The sequence below is a fragment of the Epinephelus lanceolatus genome, chromosome 7 (genome assembly GCF_041903045.1).
Source record: "Epinephelus lanceolatus isolate andai-2023 chromosome 7, ASM4190304v1, whole genome shotgun sequence".
NCBI classification, from domain to species: domain Eukaryota; kingdom Metazoa; phylum Chordata; class Actinopteri; order Perciformes; family Serranidae; genus Epinephelus; species Epinephelus lanceolatus.
The window spans coordinates 41,285,547-41,307,272 of NC_135740.1; positions in this window are offsets into that span (position 1 = coordinate 41,285,547).

A 21,726-nucleotide genomic window follows, 5' to 3' on the forward strand; every position below is an offset into this window, starting at 1 on the left:
TTCACGTCCCATCCGGGGCGTCCAGGGGTCTTTTATAAACTGATGATAATGTCCGGTTTTCCGTGTGTTTGTGTGTGTGTGAGCCCGACATTATTTAATGACCAAAGCACTGAGTTTGTGTCACACAGTGGTTACAGGCTATTTAACAGGCCGGGCGTGCGCCGTGGGCGCTCAGCTGCGGAGAGGGAGACCTCCGTGTTTGAGACGGGAGCGGGAGGCGGGAGGTCCGACACTTCTAGCGAGAGGAGAGGGAGAAATAAAACAAAATAAGGTAAAATAGGAAAAACCTGTCTCCCTCTTTTATTTTATTTTCAGCGTTTAATCAAGGCGGAGGCGGGCGGCTGGAGGTCCGAGACTTCCAGAGAGGGGAGAGGTAGAAACAAACAGCCAATGTGTGTCTGCGTGTGTTATGTTCAGGCGTTGTCACGTAAATAACAGTGCCCAAGCAATAAACAGGAAAGACAATAGGATTTTATTTATTTTTACACTACATTTTCACTGAAAGCTGACCGAATCCGACCAGAGCCCGAGTACAATTTATAGCTACATTTTTGACCAAACCCGGCCGACCCGTCGGGTACCGTCGGGCTCAGATCGCCACACTCTAGTGTGTGTATGTGTCCCCTATTGGGGCCTATCTGAATTTCTGTCTTTGAGAGATATTATATTGTAATATAACTGAATTTTCTATCCATACATATAAATATTAAATATATTAAAATTATAAGGCATCTTTGAGTAAACTGCGAATATCATTTAAGTAGGCTATGCCGTGGCCGGCCGAGTGTCCTCTTTTTTGGAAATCAAAATATGGTCACCCTACCAAAACGGAGTTCTTCAACTACTGAGTGTAACACACTCTACGGCCCCACTGATATGCTGTCGCCAAATCAACTATCAACAACTACCATTTTCTTTTTTCCCAGTGAAATGACCACGGCAAACAATTTAATGTCCTTTCCATTCTTTCTATTTCTGTATCTCTGACACATGTTGGGGCCTTTATCACAGGATGGAGTTTAGATTAGTTCGTATTATGTAACCAAAATTTTGATTATGTTGAATTTTGAATATGTTGAAGTATGTTATATATGTTATACTGTATATATATCTTCCTAGTAAACTAAAAGTTGATTTGTATTTGTCATATTAATTATTTAGATAATAAAAAACTGATACGATGATGACACACAAAAATATAACAATACTATGCTGTATCGTTTTTTCCCCGACTCCTAGAATTACCACAAAACCTGGAGGATATTTACTTGATAAATGACTTCATGAAATTTTTGTTGATTTATTGTCTCAGCACATAAACTTCCAGTCTTCCCTATTCACTCTAAACTTCTATAATTTAGTACAGGGTTGTGTAAAGTGCAGCTAATGTAATTTATCGCATTAATTAAGTGTTACTTTTGCTGTAGTGAAGTTTTATTTTTCAGTGTTTGGACAAAAGCTCTCCACATTGCAAACTAAATAATGAAATTTATTGGCGCCTCAAGGTGGGGACAATTATCTCTCACCTCTGGAATGAGGCCTCGCTAATCAACTGTAAGGCTATTACCACAGTGACTCGGGTTTAAAAAATATTCCCAAAGAGTCCCAAAGAGACAGCTGGAAGCTATTGTGAGTGCCTGGGAGGTCACGGAGGTACGACAACCTGTGTGTGTGCGCTGTGTATAATTGTTTTATTCTGAAACAACCTTGGAGTGAGAGCACCTTTGAGATGGACGGAGGGGAGGGGGCAGAGAAAGCATTTGTAAGACACTTGTTTTTACTGGCAAGTGCAGGAGACCTTGGAGGCAGCGCATGTGACACCATTGTAGCACCGCCCCGTGAAGTAAACCATGGACTTTACTGGCACCTTGGAAAAAAACACGGGTGACCTCGGAGAACGCCTTGAAACACCCCCTCAATTTCATTTCACACTACATTTGTAATCTAATTACGTGGTGAAATGTTACACCGGGTGTTGAGACACAGCTGAAGCCTGTGGAAAGACCCAGTGAGCTCACAGCATGGGCGCTGTGTGTCTCTGCTACCGTTGGAGGATTCGTTGAACCACGGCGCTCCACCCCGGCCGCCCTTGCCAGCCTCCACCGTAAGCCGAGACCTCCCTTCATAAACGCCAGCAGCTGAGCCGCAGCCATGAGCTGTCAGGCAGCATTAAGACTGAGCGCTGTGTGCAGGTTCCCGGGGAGGCCGGCATCACGTCCTCGAGTGGCCTAAAGATCAGGCCCACACACTCGCCCACACATCACAAACAGGCCCCTCCATTCACTCAGCCAGCCTGAGGGAGTGAAATTAGAAAGACCCTCCATCCCTGATATGAACCATGAGAACGCTGTCTGCCCTCAACCCCAGCTGCCCTCCCCTTAAAATTAATTAAGTGTAATTTCACCCACATAATGGGACACTATACACCCAACAGGATGGCCATAATGGCGAACCATTTTTGCCGCTTATCCAAGTCATCAGATTGTGTTTTGCAGAGCCGAACTCTGTTTAACCCACAGTACAGGGTTGTAACCTCATGAAGCCGACCCCCGGCTCCCTTATAATGTTGTTTACCGTCACATTATTGGTGGTATTTTCTCACATACTTCATAAAGTGATTACGTTCGGGGAGGAAAGCTGCCTTTGTGTTCGCAAACTGTGAGGAATTCAGAAAGTCAGGACATTACCTACCAAGGCGAGCTATTGTCTGGGAGCGAGGTTTGCGTTGGACCCGCTCCACATCACCTCATGTTTGAGATTATGGCACAAGCCACCCAGAAAGCAAGTATCCAAAAGGAATTTTTTAATAAATTTGTTCAGCATTATACAGAAGAAAGTTTTTTTTAGTCTTCCTTGCCTGTTTGCTGGGTATGAAATGAAAATGAAGCCGCCATCCTACGTGATCTTTACTGTTTCTAAGGAGTTTTTAAAGTTTTTTGACACCCAATGAGCTTTAAAATCAATTATTTTAAGATTCATTTATTTCTGCTTGATGTAAAATTAACCTTAAAATGATTCTACTGATAATATAGATCATGTGTTGGCAGTGTAGATGTCTGAATTCTCGTTTGAAAATGAATATTAGTCAATATTCAGCCCAGTCACCAGAATTGTAAATTTCTGCAAACCACAAATATGTTATATGTAGGTTATATATTCATCATATCAACGTTTCTAAAGTGATGTAGTATATAAAGTGATTTTGTCATCAGGAGGTGGAGGGGATGGTGGATGGCGTGGCACAAATATGAGACACCTGCTAAGCTGCAGATCACTGTTTAAGATGAACAAACAACAACACTGATTGTTTGTAGCAACCCTGTGAGGTGTTTCTGAGCGCCCTTTGTGGTACTGAACCTGGGTGTTTTTGGTGGCACATCAAAAGCAGCTGCATTTCTAGCACCTAACTTCAGTGTTTTTGGCTGCACGTCATGACATTTCCCTGCAGCATTTCTAGGTCTGAACCTGGATGTTTTTAGAGGCACATTGTGGGGTTTCCCAGCCATGTGTCCAGGACCAAACCTGGGTGTTTTTAAGGAGATGGCACCATTTCCCAGTGGTGTTTGTAGTACTTAACCTGGGTGCATTTAGGAGCACATGAAAGTTTTTCCCAGCAGCATTTCCACGACCAAACCTGGGTCTTTCATGGGGCACATCGCAGCATTTCCCAGCAATGTCTTGTAGCAGCGAACTGGGGTGCTTTTAGGGGCACATGGCGACCTTTTCCAGCAGTGTTTCCAAGACTGAACCTGGGTCTTTTTCAGGGCACAAGCAGCATGTGTTTGTAGGACCAAACCTGGGTTTGTTGTTTTTAGGGTCACCAGATAGCAATTCCAAGCAGCATTTCCAGGTCTGAACCTGAGTGTTCTTAGAGGCACATAACAGCGTTTTCCCAGCAGTGTTTGAAGCATCGAACTTGTGTTTTTAGGGGCACCTGGTGGCGTTTCCCAGCAGCATTTCTAGGTCTGAACCTGGGTTTTTTAAGAGCACATAGTGGCATTTTCCCAGTGGTGTTTAAAGCACTGAATCTGGGTGTTGTTAAGAGCACATGGAGATGTTTCACAGCAGCCTTTCCAGGACTGAACCTAGGTCTTTTTCAGGGCACATCAGAGCATTTCCCAGCCGTATTTGTAGCACTGAACCTGGGTGTCTTTTGGGGCAAGTCATGACATTTCCCAGCAGCGTTTGTGGCACTAAACCTGGGCGTTTATCACCAACCTGTCCCTGCTTTTCCAGCAGAGATTGTGCCACCAGAAGCAGTACTTTAAGCCAAAACATGATCTTTTTCCAGCCATAACTAAGTGGTGTTTGTGCCCAAATCTAATCGTACCTTCACCATGGCATTGGTAAAAAAAAACAAACCCATAATGCTCCTATATATTGACAACAAAATAATGTACAAATGTAATGTATATGTGTTTTGCAGAAACATACATGCATGCAAACTTTTTTCTGGCAATGGGGTTGTAATATTACACTGCCTTTAAAACATCTTTGGAGTTTGGGTTTGGTCCTGTTTTCAGTTCTGACTGAGACCACACCACTGCTCCTCAGTTTCAAGGCATCTACAAATTGTTCTTGCATGTTCTTATCCGGGATTCAATCAGGGTTGACCTTTCAAATGTGAGCTCCGGGCCTGCTAATCTGCCGCTGCTGAATGCATCAATCTGTGTCACAACTCTGGAGAACAGAGTGTTTGTAGTGAGCTCACCGTTTGAGGGCTTTCTCTCGCTAATGTCTTCAGCTGAAGCTGTTGGATTACTTTTTTCTGTCTCACCTTCACTCTTTCATTAACCTTCAGCTTCTTTTTTTTTTACACAAAGTTTTGTCTGAAAGTTTTGTATTTCATGGATCTGCTGTGGAGCAGGAGTAACCTTAAGGAGGTAAAATGGCCACAGTTTAATGAATCATGCATTAACTATTAATGCTTTCAAATGTAAGAAATCAACTTTTTTCCCACATTTTGACTCACTCTGTCAGAAAAAATGTTGGCATTGTACGTTTTTGCAAACCACAGATTAGGGCTGGGCGATATGACCTCAAATCAACATCACGATTAATTGAACATTTTACCGCAGTTACGATTAATGAATGATGTTTTGTTTTTTTGCCCTCAGAGATCAGTGACGAGGTTTGTACTGTAAACATGCTCAACTATTAAAGCTGGGATATTTTTTCCAAGTAAAGAGTGTATAGCTTATCTTTGTGATTTTAAATCAATTGAAGGAAACACACATAGATGAACTATTTACTTATTTTAATGGTTATTTATTGGATATTTTAATATTTTGAATATTGTGCAGCCTTTGTAAATGCTTGTGTTATCAAGAGATGCTTTATGGAGGCAGTTGTCGCTGGGTGCTTGTCAGTCTCCTTCTGTTTTTTAAGCCATGCGCTGTTCATATTCAATAACATGATTGTGCTCCAGGTGCTGAAACAGATTGGTGGTGTTACCTTTGGTCACTGAAACGGTTTTTCTGCAGTGTTATCATTTGATTTCTTTCTGTGCGGTGTCGTCTTCATGAAAGCCAAAATGTGTCCAAAGAACTAACACGACATTTCTCTTTGGTACAAGTTGCTCAGTTGGCTCTGTGTTTGAGTTCTCCTCCATGTTGCTTCCAGGTCGTGGACTGGACGGGGTGGGGTCACTTGACTACACACGCAGTAGTACATTTTTAAGGGGACATACATGAACACACACACAGTGGGGAAAGTAGCAACAGAATGGAAAAAAACACATACATTACATTTGTGCGTGAGCGGAGATGTTGAAACTCTGCGTTTCAGCAATGCTGTGGCTCAAGAACCACTTGGTTATCGTTAGAAAAAGATCATGTGTTGTCTTAAAATACCACATTTCAGGGGCACAATCCCCCTCTGGAAAAACAGCAATATCTCCGTAAAAAACAATCGCTTTTTGTGGCACTATCACTGGTGGAAAAGCAGCAGTTGGTTGCTAAAAAACAACCGGTTGGGTTGTTTGTTGGTCTCGAACAGTGGTCTGCAGCCTGCCAGGCGTCTCGCCAAGGTGTCACACCATCCGCCATTTTCTCCACTTTCCAATGACAAAGTCAAAGGTCCTTCCTTCTGTTTCTGTTTTATTATGCACACTGCCCATTTTATTTCTTCGAGCTGCCTATTACTTCACCCTCTCCCTTTCTTTCTCTGTCGGAGGGGATAAAAACGTGATTAAGGTTTTTGCTGTATGTGTGTGGCCTGCAGAGCTCAACTGCTGCATACCTGCAGGCTGCACGCAGGTACTCTTTAATCTTCCCTCTAACATCGACCTTCTGTCAAAACAACTCTGGATATGTGTGCCACGTGAATCACGCTGACCCTGTGAAGAGGTTGTGTGAGTTTCTGGTGTGTTTGAGCGTTCAGGTTTACACATCTTTTGTTCGCAGATCACACATGATCAAATTCTTTAGCTGGTGTGTTGGGCAGACACGAGCATTAGAGGATGTTTTCTGTGTGAGAAGGAGGAGGAGGAGGGGGAAATTTTAAAATGCTTTCCCTCTTTATTGTCACCAAACGTGTTGCATTACTGCTCACCGCAGAATGCTCTTCTCAAGAATCCACATGCACGCCAGAGACAGCCAGCATCCGGAAATGAACACTGTGTCACACCACAAAAAACATTCCTAGTGGGTTTATCCCATCAGCATCACAGCTACACGACATGAGCAACGCCTGAAATCGAAACCCACAACTGGTGGCGATTCGTTTCGCATAATTCTGCCAGTATCTCACCATGGAGGGTTGAGGACAAGGAGGTAAATCAGGAAAAATCCCACAGGCATACAGGGAATCAAATGGCTCACATGGTAATTCTCCCTGTGAGCTGTCAACAAGATATGAAACTCTACGCCTCATGAGCGCGCTGTTCCTCCAAAGAGGTCCATTTGGTGCCCCTGCTACCGTATCCCGTTGCCACCGCTGGGAATTCACCCCCACATAATTCAGCAGGCCCTTACCTTGACGCAGTGGGCAAGCTGGAGGTGGAGAGCAGAGTGCGAGCACACAGTGAGAATAAGGTTTCCATCAGCTGCGAGCCACCTGCCTGAACCGTGAGATCACACAGGCGCTGGGAAATACCTGTTTGGAATAAACCAGTTTGTCAGAATTTATAGGTGTTAGTGACGGACATACTGCTGTCGTCAAGAGGGGACAAAAACATGCAACACCAGGTTGATGTTAGTGCTGCTCATCGTGGACTATATTGCTGTCATTGTTCATTTTAGTCAAACCATACAGTTTGAAAACGAGGCGCGGCTCCAACTAGAAAACAATGTTTTGATGCATTGGATGTGCTGAATGTGCATATTAAGGCAGTACAGGAGGAGGTGCACATTAATAATCCTCCAGGACTGTAACATGCTCATGTTTAACCCAAACAATGTGTCATGTGACTGCAGTTGGTTCACATCCAGGTCGGAACACCTTCTCACCACAAACCAACCGCACCAGAGTTCCTTTGTAACCAGACTGAGACCACCTCTTCAAGAAGGTCTTGGTCCGGGTTGTTCTGGTGCACACCTGAGTGTGATTGCTGTGTTCACACCTGCCCAAACGAACCGCAATGAGGAGGCAAACTAACTTGACTTTGAATGAACCAAACCAAACAGGGCAGCTGTGAAAGCACCCTAATGGACAAGGTGTCGCTATCTGCAGCTCTACTGGGCCTTTTATTCATCTCTTTTAATTCACTGCTTTGATTTTGCAGCACCTAATATGTATGTATAGTTCAGCCTCACTGAATTATTCAGGCAGCAGAAGATAAGAAGCTCTAATAAATCCACTTTATGGTACAAAACTATCAACTAGCTGGTGACAAAAACTTGAATATCTTGCTACTAATGATTTATCTATTCTTCTCAGGAGATGATGGAGCTCAAACTAGAACTAAATGAGGGTGAATATTGAGCTAACATTTGTCAGGTAGCCAGAAACATGACTGCAAATCAAAGATGATGTTTATCCGTAACTGTGTGGATGTGTAAATAGGCAACTGAACCGCTGAGTGACTGACTACTTTAAGTTACTATGTCTTTTTCAGTGTTAAACCAACTCTGCAGTCTTCCCCTGACATTAACCATGTGCTGTTGTGCCAAAACACAACCATAAAAAAGTTAAATAATGCTTAACTTGCAATGAGCAGATGCTTCAGTGCATTGTTGGATCTTGTAGGAAAACAAACAAGATATGTTGTCATTTGAAAAACTGACTTGGCAGATGTTATCAATATTTCTTGATTATGTCATTTTAAAACATGAATCTTAGCAGCAAAATGTCTCCGCTGTTGTGAAGTAGTAATATATCTCAATCAGTTTTAGGAGACTTGGTTGTACAGATGTTTTCTGTAGTGTAGTGTTTACACATCCTTTTTATGAAGATAGATCAACTTTACTGATCCCATGCAGGGAAACTGAGGCGTCGGATAAGAAAGTGTAAAAGCAGGTAACCTTTAAGGATAAATTTGGGATTTTTCAACCTGGACTCCGTTTCCCGTGTAAATAAACATCTGTGACATTGAAAATCTTTTAGACAACACTAAAATAAATTTTCTATAAACTACTCTGGTTTTATACTCTGTCCAAATCTCACACACACATCTCGTGATATCTTGTGGCATTTCAAAAGGAGACTTCTGTTTAACGAGGCAGTAAAAAACAGACTGGATCAAGTGAAAAGTAAAGAGACACTTCAGTCACTTTTAATAACAATCTGAGCCACTCTGTGTCAAAAATATCCACTTTTAATAGACATACAGTGACGAAGTTTGGTTGCCCTGTGTGTCTCCATTGCAGCTCGTTCCGCAGCTGCCAGCCGCTGCCCGCTCCCTCAATAATGGCCCAATTTCAAAAATTGTTGCTCACATCAGTCTCTTTGACTAGTTTACACGGGGAAACAGGTTCCAAGTTGAGAAATGTTGAAGTTATTGTTTAATGGCCATGAAACACCAAGGTGACGGTCGACTGCAGGTCAGTCAGTCCATCGGTGAGCATCTGTCACTGTAGTTTTTGCAGTGTGTTTCACACTTTAAAACTACACAGCCCTCATCTGCTTTTTAATTTTTTTTGGCCACTTCAGCATGTTTAATCAGCGCTGGATCCACCTGAGTCCATCAGTGACTGGAATCACTCTGATTGGCAGCTAAGCACGGCGCATGAGAAGAGAAATGAAAGTGAGGAAAGTAAACAAAGAGCTAAAGTCCAGAGGGAGTGGGACCAAAACAAACTTGATATATAGGGTAAGATTATTTTTCTTTAGCTGCTGAGCTCCTTGTAAGTGTTTGTGTTATTGTTCTTTGGCACACGGTAGGTATCATTTGTTCTTTAAACATCAGGTTGTGTTGTTAATGTGCTAACTGGCTAACAAGCGTCTTGAATCCATCCTTTTTGGAGGAGACACAGGTGATGTGAGGTGATGCAACAGTCAGCCTTTGTTGCTAGTATTTTTCTGATGTCGTTTCAATGTGTCTGGGCCTTAAAACACAAGACCACAATTTTCATCATGAGTATTTACTTAATTTATGGTTCACTTATGCCTTCATATATGCCATAAGTGAACCATAAAAATGCAAAAAAGGGCAACTACACATGATTACAGAGACCAGTTTAAATACATCCTGACATTGGCATATACAGTAGATGATTGTGTACAAAAATCCTGCAACATAGCTGCACACATAAATGCTCGGTTGACCAAGTCTGTACGTACCTTCAGTATTCACAACAAAATCATGTTCTGTGAACAGAGAGCAGAGCCATTTTCTATTTTTTGCTTAGTGTACACACAAAAGTGAGCTGGACGTAGGCCAAGAATAGCTTTTTTTAGCTTTCACTTAATATTCTAATAGGCAGCTTTAAAGGGCCAGAGTGTAATATTTGGCATGGTTTATTGTCAATCTGAATCTGAATCAGAATATTCTACCCATTAATATGTTTATATAAGTGTATAATCGCTATAAAATAAAATTCGTTTGGTTTTCGTAGCCTTATAATTATGCTTTTATATATATATATATATATAGCAAGGGCCTTGCTTTAGAGAGGTCGCCATCTTGCGCCACCATGTATGTACGGCAGACCGAGCGGACAATCCAGCCAGCCAGAGAACGCGTTTCGCGTGTATAAATGAACCAACGAAGACAGCGGGAGGAAGGAAGAAAGAGGAGGAAACAGCAGAGAGTGTTAGTAGTTCGTCGATAGAGAGTAGTGAAAAGTTTTTTTAGTTATAAAGTTTGCGAATGGACCACACTTACCACGCAACAGGAGAGAATGAACCCGAACCAACATCTGCGAGGAAAAGAAGACGCAACTTCACTCCTTGTGATGCACTCTCTGCGGCGCTTTTCCTCCTGATGATATATCTCCCCATCAATGGTAGCACCGAATCCCATTCTGTGCATTCAGCCTCTCTTCTCATCCGCTCAGCATCAAACACATGGAGTTCCTCATCTGTGTGCTCTGGCTCAAACAGGTATGGCTCTGGGTCTGTGTCCGCTACAAGAAACTCTTCAAAATTGCGTTCAAAGTCATCCATTGCAGCTACTATAGTCCAGAGATATTGCTAGGCTAAATAAACAGCTGAGCTCTGTTTACCGGCTACGCTGTCAGTCAGCGTGCGGGCTGGAGATTGAGCAGAGAGGGGAGGTGGGTCCCCACTCGGTATGGTAAACGAGTATGTGTGTATGAAGTGTGTCTGTTACGCCAGAAGAGTCAGAGTTTGGGACGGAGTCTTTTACCCCCTGGAGTGTTACCGGAGTTTTTTGGAGTGCTCAAATAAACTGGCCTTTTTCCCGAACGCTCCTCTGGTCTCCTGCTCGTGAGGGATTCATTACAATATCGTAACATGGCTTAGATTTCTAAATAAACATTCACCTCATCGCTAGATAGACCTACTTCTGAAAAACTCGTGTCTGCGCAAGGCTTTTTGTCCCTACGAGGCCACCATCATTTACCCGACAGGAGGGGTGAGCGAGTGAGCCCTGCAATCTAGAATTTGACCACTGATGTCACTGTTTTCAACCCATTTTACACACTGGCCCTTTAACTTCTACCAGAGTCATTTTCTGGTTAGATATCTGTACTTTCACTCAAATGTGGCGTCCAGGTACTTCATCCACCACTGTCAATATGTACTTATATGGATTGGAGGACATGTTGAAGGTGTCTTCTGTCTGCTCTCAAAGTGTGTGAACTCTCTCTGTGTCAAACCCAGTAGCCAATAAAACCCATCTAAAACCCCTGATGATGCTTTATAAACACTGCACATTGCTCCTCATTCAGCACCATGTCTTATCTAAAACCCTGAAAAGTGGACTGTCTGAGGAAACGTCCAAAGTCAACAGTAAACTCAACATACCAGCGTGTCCACAGCTGCTGTTGTTTCATCGTTAACTGCTCTATCAAAGGTATTTTAACACAACAAATGTAAGAGTTTCGAGCCCTCTTGGCACCTTCGGGCTTATCGAGTGAATAACAAGCATTCAACGTAGAAATGGTGTCCGTCACTGTTATCAGCCGTACATATGGGAGGGGAAGTGAGAGGTGGACTATAATGACAGATCAAGAGAGCCAAGAACTGCGAGTTAAAGCTTTGAATCCTTGTAGAGACAGAGACCAGCGGAGCAAAAAGCAAACTGGGAAAAGGCTTTGTTTTTATTTTTGCTGCTAATCAGTGCAGAGGGATAAGCCCTATCTTTGAATTCCAAGTGCAACAGGAAGACCTGATTAGGTTTCAAAGGAAGTTAGTGGAAATTTGTGGTCACCAAAACCAATGTGGAGTGGCCAGCTCTGACCATCGAGTGAACCCGCTGAGAACAGTTCAATAAACCACATCTCATGCATTAAAATAGTGACATGCATTTTATATCTGAAGCTGCGGTCGACTGATATTTAAAAGTCATTATTTTATTGAAAGACAAAAACAATATGCTCCTGCCAGTGCCAGATAAAGCTCCGCTCTGAAATATTAAAAACAGAAACACATCATATTTTCAGGTGGCATGTGGTGTTATTCTACATAACTGCAGTATGGACCAGCTTTGACTGTACATGTGGGTCCACCCAACACAAACAATGTAACACCACCCAGCTCATTTAGGAAGCCACATGTCGTAGGAAACACTGTCTGAATGTATATAAAGCAGAGCTTCCTTTATCCTCACTGAGATTTCATCGCACGCCATCAGAAGAATACAAAAGGTCTTGTTAGTGAACATATGAAGAGCATTTCAGACACATTTTCCAAATGAATGTTGCCAATAATATTTTTTATATCTATAAAACTTCTTTCCACATTTACCAACTACTCAGTTTTGTGATATTTATTTGCGACTTAGAAGAGTGATAGAGAATCTCCCGTTGGCTAAGCAGGCTATGTTGCATGATTATGAAAGAAAAACAGATTGTTGTGGTGATGCAGCTCCATAATAGTATAAATAAAACTGGACGTTCTGATCTTTTGATGTTGGTTGAACTGTCTTTAACCGGAGTCTCAGTGTTGGACTGGACTTTTAGCCGCTGGCCTGATCCATCAGCAGCAGTCGGAGTTCAGTTTCTTGCTTAAGAACAGGACAGGAGGAGCCAGGGGTCAAACCACCAACCCTTCAATTAATGAATATAATACTTTTTCTGGGTCAGACAACTCGTCTTGTGCTCCAGTGTATCCAGTCCACTGGTGAGCATGCTCTGGCACATGGGTGTGTCATCTCATGCAGCCAAATATAGAGTGTTTTATGTTTAGACTTGGGGAGGTCGAAGAATACATCAAAGTTAGACATACCTGTCGGTGGAGAAAAATTCTATACTTAAAAATATACCATGCCATTTTTTTCCACACTTGTTTTTTTTTACATTTCTTGTTCCTTAAAAACAAAGTATAAACTCACACAACAGTAATCCCCCTCAGTCATCACTTATGACCCACTAGAAGTGTGTGGCGCTGTATTTTTCTGCAGAGACTCTGCCCTCTGCCTGTTTTTATTTCCTATGTTTGGGACATTTATGGGTGTAGACCCTGCAGCGCTCAGGTGAGGTCGGGGCTTTATAAGATAGTGACCAGGTGTCGGACCGTAATTGGCAAGCATCCAACATAGCAAGATGAAATGCACAACAAGAGTGGAGAACCCTGCGTAGTATACCTTCAAGTGATCAGGGTGTGCTAGTATGTGTGTGTGCGATCTTATGAAGCCACATATGCAGTTTTTTACATCTTATCAGACTTAGGGAAGAATTCAATTTAAGTGTAAAACAAAGTAAGTGATAGGTGGAGAAAAAATTGTGATACTTTAAGTGACACAAATTACCTTGAAAGGTCAGAGCTGAAATACGGCCAGGAAAATATCATCAGCCATTGTCAGCTAATATGGGTTTGTATTTTAAAGCAGCATGTGATGCTCCTACTGGAGGCGTCACGCTGCATCTTGTCAATTCACGGCCACGCAAAGTTACTTAAGCCCTTTTTAAACAGGAATTGTGCAAATTTGCAGGAAAGCCCACTCAGTCTTCTTTCAGCATTGGCAGTATACAGTAAAAACGAAATCGGGGAGTGCAGCAAAATGCCGCCTACCTACTTTTGTTTATACAGAATGCGCCTTTTTGGGGGCAATGGGGGGCGTGAGCAAGTAACAAAACGTGTAGCTCAGTGTGTGGCGTAAACAGTGACGTGGGAGGGAAGCCGCAGCTGGTCAGTCCTTCGACGATTCTCTCGTAAGTCGGCCCGTTCTTCACCGTTCCCGTCATCTGACGGTTAATGGCCTCTTCGTTTGCGAGGACAAGGAGGGCGCGCAATTCCTTGTCTCCCCAGTTGCTCATCTTTACAATGTCTGTCAGGTTTGTGTTTCCCTCTTGCTACTAGCTGCTCATTCCTGCTATCAGCTGTTTCCTGTTTATCCACCGCCAGTGGCTCGCACGTGCGGCGTCATCAACAGCTCCTCCCACAAGTCATCAACAGCCCTTCCTGTGACGGAAGGGCATCTCCTTCTTTTTAAACCAAAAGGTTTCCGCCAATATGTTAACCCCTACGCAGCAGAAAATTGGGCACCTCGGATCAACTCACCAATTCGGGCTTTAGACTTTTACTGAAAGATCTGTACTTCCTCCACTTCTGTATTAGTTTAAAATCATGTGTGGACACCCACTAACTAAACTTGATCTCTTACCTGAAGAGAGCTATGACTCGCCAGGCAATATCTTTGTGGCCGTTGTCTTTGTAATGACGGGACTATGAGTTGTTTAGCTCTGATTATTTGTCAACCTCAATGTGCTCTCCTCATCCATTCTTTGTCACATACAAGACAGCGACAGCAATAGAGTTCTCTTTATGTATCAATGGTGAGGTGAGGAGTCGAGCTGCCGTAGGAGCAGAGAAAAAGAGCTGCTGTGTGTACAAGCAGAGAGCGAGTGGAGGGAAAAATGTGTTTAATTCCGGGGGCAGCGAGGCTGGAAACAGGACATTGGCGCTCCCGAACGCGCGTCTAGTTGCCAATGGTGTGGGGTTGTACATTGAAAACAACGGGGGTATATTTTTTGACGCACTGCCTTTGCTGCCGATTGTCTCTCGGCCTTGATGGTATAACTTTACTGAATAGTTCAAAGCTTCACTCATAACATTGACAACGGAATTCTAATTCAGCAATTGAATGCAACACAGCGTTTTTGCACGTCTATTCAGACACTAGAAGCAAGAGTTACCAGCACAGGCCCAAAGACTCGCTCTGCTGTGATGGATCAAGTAAGCATATTAGCCACATACATAAGTGGAAACGTGGCATTAAAAAGCCACCGTACACTACCTGCTAAGCATCAAACAGCAGACAGACACAGTTAGAGACTAGCTGGTGAACATAGTGGAGCATGTAGCAGCTAAAGAACCAGATATTTCCCTCAGGAGTTGGTGGAGACCAAAAACAGAGCTCAAAGAGAGTAAGAACTGGAGTTACGTTTATTAGTTGGACACAAATTAATGATAATTTTGCTGTGAAACTGCTGGATGTGTAAATAGGACACTGTTTGTTCAACTTCACATTTGATTATATGTCACTGTGGTATTCACAGCTTGTTTCCACCGCCCCCAAGAGGCCAAAAAAATAGTTATTGTAGTTTTATGTTCACCTTAAAACACTCGACACAGTGTTTTTTTTTTTTCATTGTAAAAGTCCATTTCAGTCCATGTCCTGTAAAAACACAAACATCTCTCATGAACTAATGGCTGTGTTGGCTCCAGCTCTCACTTTGGTCTTTGTTGTGTCAATCATAAACGTACAGAAGTAATAATAATGATATAAAAACCTTATCTGATGGGCAGATATAAAGAATTGACCCACATTAACACACATATAACGGGAAAAAGGATTTACCTGCACTGAGAGGAAATGAAACTGCAGGGTTTAGTGGCCGCGGTGGTTGAAGGAAATGAAGAAGCAGACAAGCTGCTGACAGCTCTGACAACGAGACACATTCAAGCACAAACACTCCTACAAGACTTTTATTGCCGTCCGTCTGTCCCAGCGTCTTTAATGAAGCTTAATTATAGAGTCCCGGGCTGAAGCTGCAGACAGCAGCGTGGACAACATCCCAGCTCTCTGCGTCTCTGTGGCTTGGGACACATTACTAGAGAGGATGCACTTATCTGATTTACAGTCTGCGTTTGTTGTACCTGTGTGTGCGGTTGCCAAGCAGTCGAGATGAGAGGAAATGTATCTCAAGTGCGAAGCTGTGAGTGTGATGGGTGAACACCTTTCTTGCCAAATGGAGAAAACACTTTTCTCTCATTTTTCTTTGTGCCTCCCGAGCGGTTTGCCGAGGTAATTTCAGACTGCTCTTTCAGCTTTGTCGGCGGGGGTAAAATGCTGATTCACAAAACTTCTTTCAAAGTCTCCATTGTCGAAACAGAGGAAAGGGACTCTATTTTCCAGCTGGTGCGGGCTGTGTGTAACCCAACATGTCTAAGTCTAATTGCTGAGATTGAAACACACTACATCTTTTGATTCTCTCCATGTGAAAGTGGTGTTTCCATGCCTGGATCCACACCCCGAGACACGAGCACTCAGCACAAACATTTATTTCAGATCTCGGCGTTGTTTACAAACTACCAGTGACTGATGGGAAGCGAGGAACCATTGAGTCCAACGCCCCTCTCATTATGCCGGGTTTGGCGACACTTTCACATGCGGGACATTTTTGGACTTGCCAAAATGACTTTATAATTGTCATCATGTCATATTGAAGCCTATCAACGTCTCACCAGAACCAATAACTGACGTCAGCTGCTGACCAAAGGCGATACCTTCCACGTTATGTAATGATAGACATGACAGACAAAAACAAGTTATCCTCTGCCATGACTCTGGAACAATCTGCTTTTATTTTGTAGAGTTAAGACGTCAAAGCAGCGAGCGTTTATTTACAGCGGGGGAGGAAGTGCGACACAAACACTGAAAAAACCCACAAAAAATATTTACAATTTACAAAAGAGACGCTCATTGAACACACATTTTGTTATATATTGGCCTCCATGAAGTTTGTTATGAACTCCTGCTTCTTTTTTATTCTTATTTTAAAGCTTTTTTTATTTTCATTCATTCTGACAGAAGTAGTATACTTTGCTTTTTCCAGGTGTGCTCTGTACCTGAATTATTTTTTACAGCGTTGCAGTCGTCTCATTTATCTACATACACTACATGTTGATATTTATATAGTTTTGTTGTATTAGCAGTACAGCAATGTTTTACATACTTCTAGTGGGAGAAACATTAGGTGGTAAAAGGTCAAGCTACCTAGGAAACAAAGATTACATCATTTTTAAAATCTATACCATGATGATATTTAAAGAATTATCTATGTTCATTGTTATTTTTGAATGCAAATTGAAGAGATGGCCCATATTTCAGTGAGGACTATGTGTCCGTAGTGTGGGAGTGTATGCAAATGAACAGTGTTAAGGTACACCCGCGCCGCCAGCCCCCAGACCTCTCCCACCTCCACCAGCCCATTCGGCCAGATGACACGATTTTGGTTCGTAGGAGCCCAGACTCCCTTTGAAGTTGTTGAAAACTGGCACTTGGTCAGTGACTTCCAGTGTCACACACCAATGAAAAAGCTGTTCGTTCATGTCAGTAGATACGTGGCCAGTTGCAGCAATTGCTTAAGAGCGCCCGGTGGTGTCAGGGGGAAACCCAGCGGGACAACAATAAAAATTAAGGTGGCGAAAGTCCAAGTGGGGTGTGCAGGAGTAGTGGTGGATGAGTCCAACAACCACGACTTTCACCCGGGAGGCCGGTGTTCACTTCCTGTGTGATTGTAACACCAAACCCTGTTCTTTTTTCCTAAACCCAACCATGTGCATGTGTTGTTTAAGCAAAAAACTTCAATTTGCAGTGTTGTACCGACATAGTGAGTTTATTTTGAAAGAGACTGTATGCAAACTGTACATTTCCTGTGAAAACAGAAGTGTATCTCTAAAACAGACAATGCATGTAACAGGCAAAACTTGAAAAGGCATCCCAGAACATCAACAACCAACACACCCAGGGTACCTTGCAGGTTGTATCTCAACGTGGAAAGTCCATGACCAAACGTCAATATGTGACGAGGTCGGAGGGAGAATGTGTTGTTCCCAGCACTGCAGGCAAGTGGGGCACCGTCATTTGCACATACTCACCCCCAATGTGGTGACACAGAAGTGTTAAAAGCCAGGCAAACATATCCCTTTCAGCAAACTACATTAACATCGACAGTATGCCTGCTTGAGTTGTACTTTTTCCGTCTCTCACAGAAATGCAGACTTTCTGTTTGTACATAGTGAAGCACATATACAATAATTACTGTATGTTTGTCGGTGAAGATTCTCAGTCATCCAGGTCATGGTAATCGTCAGTGCTATATCATAGGCAGCTTGACTTGCTTGCGTTTCTTGAAGATGTTTCGCCTCTCATCCAAGAAGCTTCTTCAGTTCTAAATGACTGGTACAGAGTCGCAGGCTTTAAACCCTGTGTGGGTGTGAACGCTTGCAGACTCTTGGGGTCACATGTGAGCTCTTAGTTTCAGAGCAGTGTGGGATCATTTTGAGAAGGTGAAGGATGAACCCAAGGTGATATGTAAACTCATCTTCATTGGTCGACTACAAACATGACGTATCATCTGAAACATGGAAGTAGCTACATGCCCATTAGCCCACAGCGTCATTAACAGGCGGCTTAATTAATATTGATTGATAGATATTAATATTGTAAACATGCGGGTGACTAGTCGACTAATGGACCTAAATGACGACTATTGGTTGACTAGGAAAATTCTTGGTTGGGGGGCAGCCCTAGTATTTGCTATTTAACTTGTGACATCATGAATTTATGTAATGTATGTTGGTTAAGTGAGGATGCTGAAACGTGTGTCATAAATTTCCTTCACATTCTTTATCACCATAGTATATCGAATACTTAAAATACCCAGGGTTTGATAATCTAGTAGAAGAAAAGAAGTCTTAACAGATCATAAATTTAGCTACTTTGTGGTTGATTTTTATACAAATATGACATTCAATATTCGTGCGTTCATTTTTGTGAGTATTTTGTGATGCCTCATAGTTCTCTTGGTGTCAGCAACCTGTTGTTGCTGCTGAGTCAGTTTGACATCCTGGATATATCCTTCAAACACAGACTGTAGACCCCTCTGTCTGCTTCTCTCTGGAATCACTGTTTCATTTTTCCACAAATATGATAATATTTCTTCAGGGAGTGCAGTTAGTTACAGTGTGGGCTCCATGCTTACTCCCACAGCTTGACTGAGCATCACAAAGGGGCGGGGCTTAGAGAAAGGTCAATTCATTGTTGACCTGACACTTTCCATTTCTAAAACTTTAAAAGGTTAAAATAAGGTTGATATTTCAATATTTTATTTTCATTGATTGTGTGAATTCTTTGTCTAAGTGCTGCACATTTTCCCACATGTAAGCACTAATTGTGTTTTCTGGGTGACTTTGCTGATTAAAACCTGAAAAACCATCAAACATGAAAACATGCTCTGATGGAAAACAACCAATTCTGTGTGTTGCTGACTCAGATCTGACTCACTAAACCTGCCTCTTGAAACAGACCCTTGATCTGCTTACATAACTGTCAGTGACAGTGTAAACTGCCTGTTGTGTTTTCAAACTGATCAGGTAAAGAATTCAGTTTTCCAGCCAAGACTGGAAACTGATCCTCACGATCATCCACCGACTCCTGGACCCTCATATTACCTCAATCTAGTGCGAGTCGACCACGACTCTGGTCCTGATGGGAAAAGCAAACATTTCAAAGAGAGTTTCAGGAGTTTACAGCCCCGATGCCATTGTTAGTTTCTCCGGAGCGCAGTTGTTGCCTTTGGCTGGGTGAGGGTAAATATTTCTGTTCCTCTGTTGTGTTAGAAAATGATGTGTATTCAGATCCTGGAGATAGTTCTCAATGCAGACTAAATACAGTCCTTTTGATTGTTTTTTTTTTTTTTTTAAACTTTACAGTAACTCATTTGTGTGGGTTTTGCTCTTTCTTTGTAAGTGTGGGTGAAATGCAACACTTACATCACTTTTTTAAGTTGTTTTTTGGCTGCCATCAATGATTTGCCGCCACCGTGAAATTGCCAGGCTATAAACAGCATCTCTCTGAATCTCTGTTACATATGTGCGGAGGCTCGTGGCATTTCAGAGCACAAAAACTCTGCACCTATGAGATCAAACACAAGTGCAACAATTTGATCTTTCTTTTTTAACCATTCATCGGCTTCTCAAAGGGCTTTCGTGTTCAGCCACATTGGAAGCTTCACAGTTGAGTTCATGACATGAGAAAAAGCGTTCTCTCCACGTCATTAGCAGCTGATTTAGACCAGAGGTTTATCTATTGGGAGCCAGTGGTGCGCATCTGATAAAAATGTGGTGCTCAGAGTAAACGGGTGGTCTGCAATGGCAGAAAGGCCAAGTGATTTGTGGCCCGAGTGGAGACACGGAAATCAGAAGGGATTAGAAACCACTTTAAAATTCTAGTCTGCTTTTCTCCTTCACAAAATGCTTGTCACACAGCGAGGAAAGTGTGCAAGTCAACCGAAAAACGGCGGAGGATTCCTCGCACAAGCCAAAGGGGGTCTGCTAGCCGCAAAAATGCTAACATGACAATTGGTGGATAACTCAATTAGCCATAAAGACAATTAGGGTGAAGTGGGTTGGAGATAATAGCAGAGCAGCAGTGAACGTATCAATATATTTCGTGCGAGGCTCATTAAACAGTCTCGAGGTCAGAGTAATATAATCCGAGTGTATATGAGTGTTCGCAGCGCTGGGCCTCCTCTTGATCTGTTTTCCATCAGTTTCAGAGGGATTGTTTGGTCAACACGAAGCCCCAACAACACGCAGAATCTGAGCGAGACTGTCATTTCAGACGACAGCATCTGGCCTGCGAGAAAGTTGTAACACTGCCACGAGGAGACGTTCCCCGCTCAGATCTTTACAGCGCACTCTGAGGACATGCGATGCACTGGAATCATAAACACTTATATAGACCATCAGGAACTGAAATCTGCAGTCAATCAGACTCCAGCTGCCAAAGATGGAGTCAGATCCTCGGCTTCTTCCAGAAAGGACAGACTTTAAGGGCTTTTCACTTCCTTTTAGGCTCTTTTTTTTCACTCTCTGCCCGGGCCAGGCGAGACGGTGTCAGATCCTGTCCGCAGCTGTGCGTCCTCAGCCTCTGGTTTAGCTCCTACCTCATATAATTGAGCAACCACTGAGGCTGCTTCTGGCTTTTGACATTTGAGGCTTGCAGGGCCGCGACCACCAGAATAATCACTTACTCTGCTCTGAAGCTTGCAGTCATTGTCTGGAGGAGCGATTGCAATGCAAGTCTTTGAGCAATAATGGCAAACATATCGTACGTTTTATGAATCTATGGCGCCGTGGTGTTTTGACATCATCTTTACCGAATCTTTAAAGCAGCCCAACGCCAAGCACAAACAAAACATCTTTTGTAGCAAACTTTTGCATCCATAATTCATATTTTAAGTGATGTTTAAAACAAAAGGGGGGATTATTTTAGGTAAAATAAAGAGTTGTTTTCAAACATTAGAGGGGTCAGTTGCCTGCTACCACTCAGCCCCTCGACTCTCAGCGATCTGGCACCGGATCAGCCGGCTGTTTCTGTAAAAGGTTACCTCGGCTCGGCTGCACCGTGGCTCAAACTCCAAATCTGCTCCGGAGGTTGTGGCCTCGTTGGAATGCGTCCACAAACATTCAACCTCTGCCGCTCTCTCTCAGTCTCTCTCACTCTCGCTGTCATACAGTCAGTTTTTTTCGGTCTTAAACTCCCTCACTCTTTCAGTCTCTCTCTCTGTCTCGGACATGAACACATCCTCCCTCCCTGTATGAATTCCCCCTGAGGCCAGAAGATGGGAACTCACTTACTGCAGGCTCTGTTCACACTGCAGCTGAAAATGTGAAACTATGTGCTCAGATATCAAACGAGCTGAGGATGTAAGCTGAAAATCTGTTACCAGCTGCTAGAAGAGTTAAATACAAAAATAATGAGAATAACAAAGAACAACAACAAGAGTCATGAAATAAATATACACCGATTAAACAATATTTTCATTTAAGAAAATGACCTGCAGATTATGATTACTGCACATATGTACCAGTCCCTCAAAGTAAGTGAGTAGACATTTAAACTGTAGCGTGCTTGGAAGCAAATTGTAATTA